This window comes from Ambystoma mexicanum, chromosome 3q (genome assembly GCF_040938575.1).
Source record: "Ambystoma mexicanum isolate Mex_15411 chromosome 3q, UKY_AmexF1_1, whole genome shotgun sequence".
NCBI lineage: Eukaryota > Metazoa > Chordata > Amphibia > Caudata > Ambystomatidae > Ambystoma > Ambystoma mexicanum.
This window is the reverse complement of record NC_090926.1, coordinates 1,105,265,935-1,105,279,131: the sequence shown is the minus strand read 5'-3', so window position 1 is coordinate 1,105,279,131 and position 13,197 is coordinate 1,105,265,935. Positions and strand designations below refer to the sequence as shown.

The 13,197-nt window shown below is 39.4% G+C and overlaps 5 non-coding genes across 5 annotated transcripts; all 5 read right to left on the bottom strand.

Annotated features, from left to right (window-relative positions):
• Positions 1-3,074: 3,074 nt before the first annotated feature.
• On the bottom strand, positions 3,075-3,147 carry TRNAR-CCG (transfer RNA arginine (anticodon CCG)). Its single transcript has one exon. It is a non-coding gene; the product is annotated as a tRNA-Arg (tRNA).
• Positions 3,148-5,112: 1,965 nt separating this feature from the next.
• On the bottom strand, positions 5,113-5,185 carry TRNAW-CCA (transfer RNA tryptophan (anticodon CCA)). The gene has a single exon. It is a non-coding gene; the product is annotated as a tRNA-Trp (tRNA).
• Positions 5,186-7,152: 1,967 nt separating this feature from the next.
• Positions 7,153-7,228, bottom strand: TRNAR-CCG (transfer RNA arginine (anticodon CCG)). Its single transcript has one exon. It is a non-coding gene; the product is annotated as a tRNA-Arg (tRNA).
• Positions 7,229-9,191: 1,963 nt separating this feature from the next.
• TRNAR-CCG (transfer RNA arginine (anticodon CCG)) lies at positions 9,192-9,267 on the bottom strand. Its single transcript has one exon. It is a non-coding gene; the product is annotated as a tRNA-Arg (tRNA).
• Positions 9,268-11,231: 1,964 nt separating this feature from the next.
• On the bottom strand, positions 11,232-11,304 carry TRNAR-CCG (transfer RNA arginine (anticodon CCG)). Its single transcript has one exon. It is a non-coding gene; the product is annotated as a tRNA-Arg (tRNA).
• Between the last annotated feature and the right edge of the window lie 1,893 nt (positions 11,305-13,197).

Genomic DNA, 13,197 nt, shown 5'->3' with positions numbered 1-13,197 from the left:
ACCAGATTTTTTGTGATTTTCATGTCTTACCTATTCATTTCCTTTGACATAGTTTCAGATCCTCTTATTAATCACTCACTGCAAGTTTTGAATGGTGCAGGTTTTGTGGACTTTTCTAAATAAAATGCATTACATTTGAATTCATCACTTTTCTTCCTGTTTTATCATGTTTATGTATTCCTGGTACACTGGTGTCGATTGGTCACTAAAAAGAGCACAACAGGATTCTATTCTACTGTACGGACCGTTGTCTTTCTCAATCGCTCCGATTCCATAATGGCAACAGTGCCGAGCAACAAGGGTACTTAACTGTGCAATCAATTCAAGAAAGTAGTTTCAACTCAGTGTCCACTTTCTGCAGAGACACTGGCAATAGGGCTATTTCGGGTGCTCTTACAGCAGGCTTCATTCTCATAAGACTATATTTTCTAATGCTAGTATTCTTGCAGAGGAAGGTGCTGTTCAGTAACATGTGAGTGCAGTGCAGCTCTATAAAAGGATGATCTACAATCCAGGGACACGACCCAACCAAGAGGACTTCCTGTAACATTCCACGACAGAGACAATCCCTTAAGAGAAACTTTTTCACTGCAGAGATTCTCACTGAGGAAAATGATTCTCAGTGCCAAAACACTGCAAGGAGGCTAGCTTAGGAGGATTCTCTTCACAGTTGAGATGGCACCTGAGGAAGACACTTTTCAGCAATTGGTGGCTACAGGGGAGCTCACTTAAGAGTAACATCTTAAATGCTGGGGCCCTCATAAGGAATTGAATTAGCAGTATCTGTTTTTCTGCTGCTATACTCCCTGAGAAGCAAAATATTAAGTGATATGTCACAGTTGCAAGGCAGCTCTATGAAGACAGGACAAGATTCACGTGTCTTTACTGCATAGTGTTGCGGTAATACATCAGTATTGACAAGGTGAATGAAATGAGTGTGATGATTTTCATTGATGAGACCTTTTAATCATCTTTATGTTAATATATGTTGAAATTCGTTCATATTTAATTAAGATCAAAATTAAAAATAATTGACTACCCAGGTGGGACTTGAACCCACAATCCCCAGCTTGGGAGGCTGACGCCTTATCCATTAGGCCACAGGGCCACTTGATGGAAAAGCACTGATCTGACCATAATAGACCAACTGAACACCAATTCACACACAGAATAAACACCCCATGGCAAAAACAACAAAAACATGAAAAAAAACACAGTCAACGTGTAAAGCAAGTCTGTGAGTTTGGAAAACACACCTTGCATATGATGGTCCAGTGAGCGAAGGTAAAGAAAGGAACAACTCCTGCAACACAAACCCTTCCGCAATTCATATTGAACACTTTTGATTGAAGAGAGTATACAGTGCGGTGGTTGCTACTCCTCGCCATCCTTATTTATAGTATTTTGATTTACATGCACTGAAATAGCTTTTAGTTTGGCTTCTGATGTTTTGTCTTCTAAAAAATTTGTATGTACTGGTACTTTCTACAGATGGAAATGAAGATGAACTCAAAATAGGGACAAATAGTCCTGACATACACCAATCCTTAGCAACTGCTTTGGATTGGCCAAATGCGTAAATTCGATGCACTGTGTGTTATATTCTTGGCATTCGCACTTTACAAAATTTAAGAATTGCTGTAAGATTTTTCCATTATGGACACTATTCTAGAGTTCCAGCATTTTTCTTACTCTGTCTCAAAAATTGATGATTTCTACAAACTAGATTTCTTGCCTGGCATATTTTCATTTCACCTGACATCTCTGACTTCCTATCTGTGGTGATCACTGTCTCACGGCCACCCACTTGGTAAAGATAATAACTAGGAGGTCATTGACTTAGTGATAATGTATTCATTGTCTCTAATGATGACTTCTATGATGCCCTCACACTGCAATGCCCTCTTCTAGGTTGGAACATCCTTGCTAACTTGCTTGACTTTTCAAGTAATCCTTCACCTGTTGAAGCCAGATATTTTCCGAAACATGTGTCACAGAGTCTCATGGGCATGACACTTGACACAATATCCATCTTGAGCACCAGATTTTTTGTGATTTTCATGTCTTACCTATTCATTTCCTTTGACATAGTTTCAGATCCTCTTATTAATCACTCACTGCAAGTTTTGAATGGTGCAGGTTTTGTGGACTTTTCTAAATAAAATGCATTACATTTGAATTCATCACTTTTCTTCCGGTTTTATCATGTTTATGTATTCCTAGTACACTAGTGTCGATTGGTCACTAAAAAGAGCACAACAGGATTCTATTCTACAGTACGGACCGTTGTCTTTCTCAATTGCTCCGATTCCATAATGGCAACAGTGCCGAGCAACAAGGGTACTTAACTGTGCAATCAATTCAAGAAAGTAGTTTCAACTCAGTGTCCACTTTCTGCAGAGACACTGGCAATAGGGCTATTTCGGGTGCTCTTACAGCAGGCTTCATTCTCATAAGACTATATTTTCTACTGCTAGTATTCTTGCAGAGGAAGGTGCTGTTCAGTAACATGTGAGTGCAGTGCAGCTCTATAAAAGGATGATCTACAATCCAGGGACACTACCCAACCAAGAGGACTTCCTGTAACATTCCACGACAGAGACAATCCCTTAAGAGAAACTTTTTCACTGCAGAGATTCTCACTGAGGAAAATGATTCTCAGTGACATGTCACTGCAAGGAGGCTAGCTTAGGAGGATTCTCTTCACAGTTGAGATGGCACCTGAGGAAGACACTTTTCAGCAATTGGTGGCTACATGGGAGCTCACTTAAGAGTAACATCTTAAATGCTGGGGCCCTCATAATGAATTGAATGAGCAGTATATGTTTCTCTGCTGCTATACTCCCTGAGAAGCAAAATATTAAGTGATATGTCACAGTTGCAAGGCAGCTCTATGAAGACAGGACAAGATTCACGTGTCTTTACTGCATAGTGTCGCGGTAATACATCAGTATTGACAAGGTGAATGAAATGAGTGTGATGATTTTCATTGATGAGACCTTTTAATCATCTTTATGTTAATATATATTGAAATTCGTTCATATTTAATTAAGATCAAAATTAAAAATAATTGACGACCCAGGTGGGACTTGAACCCACAATCCCCAGCTTCGGAGGCTGATGCCTTATCCATTAGGCCACAGGGCCACTTGTTGGCAAAGCACTGATCTGATCATAATACACCATCTGAACACCAATTCACACACAGAATAAACACCCCATGGCAAAAACAACAAAAACATGAAAAAAACACAGTCAACATGTAAAGCAAGTCTGTGAGTTTGGAAAACACACCTTGCATATGATGGTCCAGTGAGCGAAGGTAAAGAAAGGAACAACTCCTGCAACACAAACCCTTCCGCAATTCATATTGAACACTTTTGATTGAAGAGAGTATACAGTGCGGTGGTTGCTACTCCTCGCCATCCTTATTTATAGTATTTTGATTTATATGCACTGAAATAGCTTTTAGTTCGGCTTCTGATGTTTTGTCTTCTAAAAAATGTGTATATACTGGTACTTTCTACAGATGGAAATGAAGATGAACTCAAAATAGGGACAAATAGTCCTGACATGCACCAATCCTTAGCAACTGCTTTGGATTGGCCAAATGCGTAAATTCGATGCACTGTGTGTTATATTCTTGGCATTCGCACTTTACAAAATTTAAGAATTGCTGTAAGATTTTTCCATTATGGACACTATTCTAGAGTTCCAGCATTTTTCTTACTCTGTCTCAAAAATTGATGATTTCTACAAACTAGATTTCTTGCCTGGCATATTTTCATTTCACCTGACATCTCTGACTTCCTATCTGTGGTGATCACTGTCTCACGGCCACCCACTTGGTAAAGATAATAACTAGGAGGTCATTGACTTAGTGATAATGTATTCATTGTCTCTAATGATGACTTCTATGATGCCCTCACACTGCAATGCCCTCTTCTAGGTTGGAACATCCTTGCTAACTTGCTTGACTTTTCAAGTAATCCTTCACCTGTTGAAGCCAGATATTTTCCAAAACATGTGTCACAGAGTCTCATGGGCATGACACTTGACACAATATCCATCTTGAGCACCAGATTTTTTGTGATTTTCATGTCTTACCTATTCATTTCCTTTGACATAGTTTCAGATCCTCTTATTAATCACTCACTGCAAGTTTTGAATGGTGCAGGTTTTGTGGACTTTTCTAAATAAAATGCATTACATTTGAATTCATCACTTTTCTTCCGGTTTTATCATGTTTATGTATTCCTAGTACACTAGTGTCGATTGGTCACTAAAAAGAGCACAACAGTATTCTATTCTACAGTACGGACCGTTGTCTTTCTCAATTGCTCCGATTCCATAATGGCAACAGTGCCGAGCAACAAGGGTACTTAACTGTGCAATCAATTCAAGAAAGTAGTTTCAACTCAGTGTCCACTTTCTGCAGAGACACTGGCAATAGGGCTAATTCGGGTGCTCTTACAGCAGGCTTCATTCTCATAAGACTATATTTTCTACTGCTAGTATTCTTGCAGAGGAAGGTGCTGTTCAGTAACATGTGAGTGCAGTGCAGCTCTATAAAAGGATGATCTACAATCCAGGGACACTACCCAACCAAGAGGACTTCCTGTAACATTCCACTACAGAGACAATCCCTTAAGAGAAACTTTTTCACTGCAGAGATTCTCACTGAGGAAAATGATTCTCAGTGACATGTCACTGCAAGGAGGCTAGCTTAGGAGGATTCTCTTCACAGTTGAGATGGCACCTGAGGAAGACACTTTTCAGCAATTGGTGGCTACAGGGGAGCTCACTTAAGAGTAACATCTTAAATGCTGGGGCCCTCATAAGGAATTGAATGAGCAGTATATGTTTCTCTGCTGCTATACTCCCTGAGAAGCAAAATATTAAGTGATATGTCACAGTTGCAAGGCAGCTCTATGAAGACAGGACAAGATTCACGTGTCTTTACTGCATAGTGTCGCGGTAATACATCAGTATTGACAAGGTGAATGAAATGAGTGTGATGATTTTCATTGATGAGACCTTTTAATCATCTTTATGTTAATATATGTTGAAATTCGTTCATATTTAATTAAGATCAAAATTAAAAATAACTGACGACCCAGGTGGGACTTAAACCCACAATCCCCAGCTTTGGAGGCTGATGCCTTATCCATTAGGCCACAGGGCCACTTGATAGAAAAGCACTGATCTGACCATAATAGACCAACTGAACACCAATTCAAACACAGAATAAACACCCCATGGCAAAAACAACAAAAACATGAAAAAAAAACACAGTCAACATGTAGAGCAAGTCTGTGAGTTTGGAAACACACCTTGCATATGAAGGTCCAGTGAGCGAAGGTAAAGAAAGGAACAACTCCTGCAACACAAACCCTTCCGCAATTCATATTGAACACTTTTGATTGAAGAGAGTATACAGTGCGGTGGTTGCTACTCCTCGCCATCCTTATTTATAGTATTTTGATTTATATGCACTGAAATAGCTTTTAGTTTGGCTTCTGATGTTTTGTCTTCTAAAAAATGTATTTGTATGTACTGGTACTTTCTACAGATGGAAATGAAGATGAACTCAAAATAGGGACAAATAGTCCTGACATACACCAATCCTTAGCAACTGCTTTGGATTGGCCAAATGCGTAAATTCGATGCACTGTGTGTTATATTCTTGGCATTCGCACTTTACAAAATTTAAGAATTGCTGTAAGATTTTTCCATTATGGACACTATTCTAGAGTTCCAGCATTTTTCTTACTCTGTCTCAAAAATTGATGATTTCTACAAACTAGATTTCTTGCCTGGCATATTTTCATTTCACCTGACATCTCTGACTTCCTATCTGTGGTGATCACTGTCTCACGGCCACCCACTTGGTAAAGATAATAACTAGGAGGTCATTGACTTAGTGATAATGTATTCATTGTCTCTAATGATGACTTCTATGATGCCCTCACACTGCAATGCCCTCTTCTAGGTTGGAACATCCTTGCTAACTTGCTTGACTTTTCAAGTAATCCTTCACCTGTTGAAGCCAGATATTTTCCGAAACATGTGTCACAGAGTCTCATGGGCATGACACTTGACACAATATCCATCTTGAGCACCAGATTTTTTGTGATTTTCATGTCTTACCTATTCATTTCCTTTGACATAGTTTCAGATCCTCTTATTAATCACTCACTGCAAGTTTTGAATGGTGCAGGTTTTGTGGACTTTTCTAAATAAAATGCATTACATTTGAATTCATCACTTTTCTTCCTGTTTTATCATGTTTATGTATTCCTGGTACACTGGTGTCGATTGGTCACTAAAAAGAGCACAACAGGATTCTATTCTACAGTACGGACCGTTGTCTTTCTCAATCGCTCCGATTCCATAATGGCAACAGTGCCGAGCAACAAGGGTACTTAACTATGCAATCAATTCAAGAAAGTAGTTTCAACTCAGTGTCCACTTTCTGCAGAGACACTGGCAATAGGGCTATTTCGGGTGCTCTTACAGCAGGCTTCATTCTCATAAGACTATATTTTCTAATGCTAGTATTCTTGCAGAGGAAGGTGCTGTTCAGTAACATGTGAGTGCAGTGCAGCTCTATAAAAGGATGATCTACAATCCAGGGACACGACCCAACCAAGAGGACTTCCTGTAACATTCCACGACAGAGACAATCCCTTAAGGGAAACTTTTTCACTGCAGAGATTCTCACTGAGGAAAATGATTCTCAGTGCCAAAACACTGCAAGGAGGCTAGCTTAGGAGGATTCTCTTCACAGTTGAGATGGCACCTGAGGAAGACACTTTTCAGCAATTGGTGGCTACAGGGGAGCTCACTTAAGAGTAACATCTTAAATGCTGGGGCCCTCATAAGGAATTGAATTAGCAGTATCTGTTTCTCTGCTGCTATACTCCCTGAGAAGCAAAATATTAAGTGATATGTCACAGTTGCAAGGCAGCTCTATGAAGACAGGACAAGATTCACGTGTCTTTACTGCATAGTGTTGCGGTAATACATCAGTATTGACAAGGTGAATGAAATGAGTGTGATGATTTTCATTGATGAGACCTTTTAATCATCTTTATGTTAATATATGTTGAAATTCGTTCATATTTAATTAAGATCAAAATTAAAAATAATTGACTACCCAGGTGGGACTTGAACCCACAATCCCCAGCTTCGGAGGCTGACGCCTTATCCATTAGGCCACAGGGCCACTTGATGGAAAAGCACTGATCTGACCATAATAGACCAACTGAACACCAATTCACACACAGAATAAACACCCCATGGCAAAAACAACAAAAACATGAAAAAAAACACAGTCAACGTGTAAAGCAAGTCTGTGAGTTTGGAAAACACACCTTGCATATGATGGTCCAGTGAGCGAAGGTAAAGAAAGGAACAACTCCTGCAACACAAACCCTTCCGCAATTCATATTGAACACTTTTGATTGAAGAGAGTATACAGTGCGGTGGTTGCTACTCCTCGCCATCCTTATTTATAGTATTTTGATTTACATGCACTGAAATAGCTTTTAGTTTGGCTTCTGATGTTTTGTCTTCTAAAAAATTTGTATGTACTGGTACTTTCTACAGATGGAAATGAAGATGAACTCAAAATAGGGACAAATAGTCCTGACATACACCAATCCTTAGCAACTGCTTTGGATTGGCCAAATGCGTAAATTCGATGCACTGTGTGTTATATTCTTGGCATTCGCACTTTACAAAATTTAAGAATTGCTGTAAGATTTTTCCATTATGGACACTATTCTAGAGTTCCAGCATTTTTCTTACTCTGTCTCAAAAATTGATGATTTCTACAAACTAGATTTCTTGCCTGGCATATTTTCATTTCACCTGACATCTCTGACTTCCTATCTGTGGTGATCACTGTCTCACGGCCACCCACTTGGTAAAGATAATAACTAGGAGGTCATTGACTTAGTGATAATGTATTCATTGTCTCTAATGATGACTTCTATGATGCCCTCACACTGCAATGCCCTCTTCTAGGTTGGAACATCCTTGCTAACTTGCTTGACTTTTCAAGTAATCCTTCACCTGTTGAAGCCAGATATTTTCCGAAACATGTGTCCCAGAGTCTCATGGGCATGACACTTGACACAATATCCATCTTGAGCACCAGATTTTTTGTGATTTTCATGTCTTACCTATTCATTTCCTTTGACATAGTTTCAGATCCTCTTATTAATCACTCACTGCAAGTTTTGAATGGTGCAGGTTTTGTGGACTTTTCTAAATAAAATGCATTACATTTGAATTCATCACTTTTCTTCCTGTTTTATCATGTTTATGTATTCCTGGTACACTGGTGTCGATTGGTCACTAAAAAGAGCACAACAGGATTCTATTCTACAGTACGGACCGTTGTCTTTCTCAATCGCTCCGATTCCATAATGGCAACAGTGCCGAGCAACAAGGGTACTTAACTGTGCAATCAATTCAAGAAAGTAGTTTCAACTCAGTGTCCACTTTCTGCAGAGACACTGGCAATAGGGCTATTTCGGGTGCTCTTACAGCAGGCTTCATTCTCATAAGACTATATTTTCTAATGCTAGTATTCTTGCAGAGGAAGGTGCTGTTCAGTAACATGTGAGTGCAGTGCAGCTCTATAAAAGGATGATCTACAATCCAGGGACACTACCCAACCAAGAGGACTTCCTGTAACATTCCACGACAGAGACAATCCCTTAAGAGAAACTTTTTCACTGCAGAGATTCTCACTGAGGAAAATGATTCTCAGTGCCAAAACACTGCAAGGAGGCTAGCTTAGGAGGATTCTCTTCACAGTTGAGATGGCACCTGAGGAAGACACTTTTCAGCAATTGGTGGCTACAGGGGAGCTCACTTAAGAGTAACATCTTAAATGCTGGGGCCCTCATAAGGAATTGAATTAGCAGTATCTGTTTCTCTGCTGCTATACTCCCTGAGAAGCAAAATATTAAGTGATATGTCACAGTTGCAAGGCAGCTCTATGAAGACAGGACAAGATTCACGTGTCTTTACTGCATAGTGTCGCGGTAATACATCAGTATTGACAAGGTGAATGAAATGAGTGTGATGATTTTCATTGATGAGACCTTTTAATCATCTTTATGTTAATATATGTTGAAATTCGTTCATATTTAATTAAGATCAAAATTAAAAATAATTGACTACCCAGGTGGGACTTGAACCCACAATCCCCAGCTTCGGAGGCTGACGCCTTATCCATTAGGCCACAGGGCCACTTGATGGAAAAGCACTGATCTGACCATAATAGACCATCTGAACACCAATTCACACACAGAATAAACACCCCATGGCAAAAACAACAAAAACATGAAAAAAACACAGTCAACATGTAAAGCAAGTCTGTGAGTATGGAAAACACACCTTGCATATGATGGTCCAGTGAGCAAGGTAAAGAAAGGAACAACTCCTGCAACACAAACCCTTCCGCAATTCATATTGAACACTTTTGATTGAAGAGAGTATACAGTGCGGTGGTTGCTACTCCTCGCCATCCTTATTTATAGTATTTTGATTTATATGCACTGAAATAGCTTTTAGTTCGGCTTCTGATGTTTTGTCTTCTAAAAAATGTGTATATACTGGTACTTTCTACAGATGGAAATGAAGATGAACTCAAAATAGGGACAAATAGTCCTGACATGCACCAATCCTTAGCAACTGCTTTGGATTGGCCAAATGCGTAAATTCGATGCACTGTGTGTTATATTCTTGGCATTCGCACTTTACAAAATTTAAGAATTGCTGTAAGATTTTTCCATTATGGACACTATTCTAGAGTTCCAGCATTTTTCTTACTCTGTCTCAAAAATTGATGATTTCTACAAACTAGATTTCTTGCCTGGCCTATTTTCATTTCACCTGACATCTCTGACTTCCTATCTGTGGTGATCACTGTCTCACGGCCACCCACTTGGTAAAGATAATAACTAAGAGGTCATTGACTTAGTGATAATGTATTCATTGTCTCTAATGATGACTTCTATGATGCCCTCACACTGCAATGCCCTCTTCTAGGTTGGAACATCCTTGCTAACTTGCTTGCCTTTTCAAGTAATCCTTCACCTGTTGAAGCCAGATATTTTCCGAAACATGTGTCACAGAGTCTCATGGGCATGACACTTGACACAATATCCATCTTGAGCACCAGATTTTTTGTGATTTTCATGTCTTACCTATTCATTTCCTTTGACATAGTTTCAGATCCTCTTATTAATCACTCACTGCAAGTTTTGAATGGTGCAGGTTTTGTGGACTTTTCTAAATAAAATGCATTACATTTGAATTCATCACTTTTCTTCCGGTTTTATCATGTTTATGTATTCCTAGTACACTAGTGTCGATTGGTCACTAAAAAGAGCACAACAGGATTCTATTCTACAGTACGGACCGTTGTCTTTCTCAATTGCTCCGATTCCATAATGGCAACAGTGCCGAGCAACAAGGGTACTTAACTGTGCAATCAATTCAAGAAAGTAGTTTCAACTCAGTGTCCACTTTCTGCAGAGACACTGGCAATAGGGCTATTTCGGGTGCTCTTACAGCAGGCTTCATTCTCATAAGACTATATTTTCTACTGCTAGTATTCTTGCAGAGGAAGGTGCTGTTCAGTAACATGTGAGTGCAGTGCAGCTCTATAAAAGGATGATCTACAATCCAGGGACACTACCCAACCAAGAGGACTTCCTGTAACATTCCACTACAGAGACAATCCCTTAAGAGAAACTTTTTCACTGCAGAGATTCTCACTGAGGAAAATGATTCTCAGTGCCAAAACACTGCAAGGAGGCTAGCTTAGGAGGATTCTCTTCACAGTTGAGATGGCACCTGAGGAAGACACTTTTCAGCAATTGGTGGCTACAGGGGAGCTCACTTAAGAGTAACATCTTAAATGCTGGGGCCCTCATAAGGAATTGAATTAGCAGTATCTGTTTCTCTGCTGCTATACTCCCTGAGAAGCAAAATATTAAGTGATATGTCACAGTTGCAAGGCAGCTCTATGAAGACAGGACAAGATTCACGTGTCTTTACTGCATAGTGTCGCGGTAATACATCAGTATTGACAAGGTGAATGAAATGAGTGTGATGATTTTCATTGATGAGACCTTTTAATCATCTTTATGTTAATATATGTTGAAATTCGTTCATATTTAATTAAGATCAAAATTAAAAATAATTGAAGACCCAGGTGGGACTTGAACCCACAATCCCCAGCTTCGGAGGCTGATGCCTTATCCATTAGGCCACAGGGCCACTTGATGGAAAAGCACTGATCTGACCATAATAGTCCAGCTGAACACCAATTCACACACAGAATAAACACCCCATGGCAAAAACAACAAAAACATGAAAAAAACACAGTCAACATGTAAAGCAAGTCTGTGAGTTTGGAAAACACACCTTGCATATGATGGTCCAGTGAGCGAAGGTAAAGAAAGGAACAACTCCTGCAACACAAACCCTTCCGCAATTCATATTGAACACTTTTGATTGAAGAGAGTATACAGTGCGGTGGTTGCTACTCCTCGCCATCCTTATTTATAGTATTTTGATTTATATGCACTGAAATAGCTTTTAGTTCGGCTTCTGATGTTTTGTCTTCTAAAAAATGTGTATATACTGGTACTTTCTACAGATGGAAATGAAGATGAACTCAAAATAGGGACAAATAGTCCTGACATGCACCAATCCTTAGCAACTGCTTTGGATTGGCCAAATGCGTAAATTCGATGCACTGTGTGTTATATTCTTGGCATTCGCACTTTACAAAATTTAAGAATTGCTGTAAGATTTTTCCATTATGGACACTATTCTAGAGTTCCAGCATTTTTCTTACTCTGTCTCAAAAATTGATGATTTCTACAAACTAGATTTCTTGCCTGGCATATTTTCATTTCACCTGACATCTCTGACTTCCTATCTGTGGTGATCACTGTCTCACGGCCACCCACTTGGTAAAGATAATAACTAGGAGGTCATTGACTTAGTGATAATGTATTCATTGTCTCTAATGATGACTTCTATGATGCCCTCACACTGCAATGCCCTCTTCTAGGTTGGAACATCCTTGCTAACTTGCTTGACTTTTCAAGTAATCCTTCACCTGTTGAAGCCAGATATTTTCCAAAACATGTGTCACAGAGTCTCATGGGCATGACACTTGACACAATATCCATCTTGAGCACCAGATTTTTTGTGATTTTCATGTCTTACCTATTCATTTCCTTTGACATAGTTTCAGATCCTCTTATTAATCACTCACTGCAAGTTTTGAATGGTGCAGGTTTTGTGGACTTTTCTAAATAAAATGCATTACATTTGAATTCATCACTTTTCTTCCGGTTTTATCATGTTTATGTATTCCTAGTACACTAGTGTCGATTGGTCACTAAAAAGAGCACAACAGGATTCTATTCTACAGTACGGACCGTTGTCTTTCTCAATTGCTCCGATTCCATAATGGCAACAGTGCCGAGCAACAAGGGTACTTAACTGTGCAATCAATTCAAGAAAGTAGTTTCAACTCAGTGTCCACTTTCTGCAGAGACACTGGCAATAGGGCTAATTCGGGTGCTCTTACAGCAGGCTTCATTCTCATAAGACTATATTTTCTACTGCTAGTATTCTTGCAGAGGAAGGTGCTGTTCAGTAACATGTGAGTGCAGTGCAGCTCTATAAAAGGATGATCTACAATCCAGGGATACTACCCAACCAAGAGGACTTCCTGTAACATTCCACTACAGAGACAATCCCTTAAGAGAAACTTTTTCACTGCAGAGATTCTCACTGAGGAAAATGATTCTCAGTGACATGTCACTGCAAGGAGGCTAGCTTAGGAGGATTCTCTTCACAGTTGAGATGGCACCTGAGGAAGACACTTTTCAGCAATTGGTGGCTACAGGGGAGCTCACTTAAGAGTAACATCTTAAATGCTGGGGCCCTCATAAGGAATTGAATGAGCAGTATATGTTTCTCTGCTGCTATACTCCCTGAGAAGCAAAATATTAAGTGATATGTCACAGTTGCAAGGCAGCTCTATGAAGACAGGACAAGATTCACGTGTCTTTACTGCATAGTGTCGCGGTAATACATCAGTATTGACAAGGTGAATGAAATGAGTGTGATGATTTTCATTGATGAGACCTT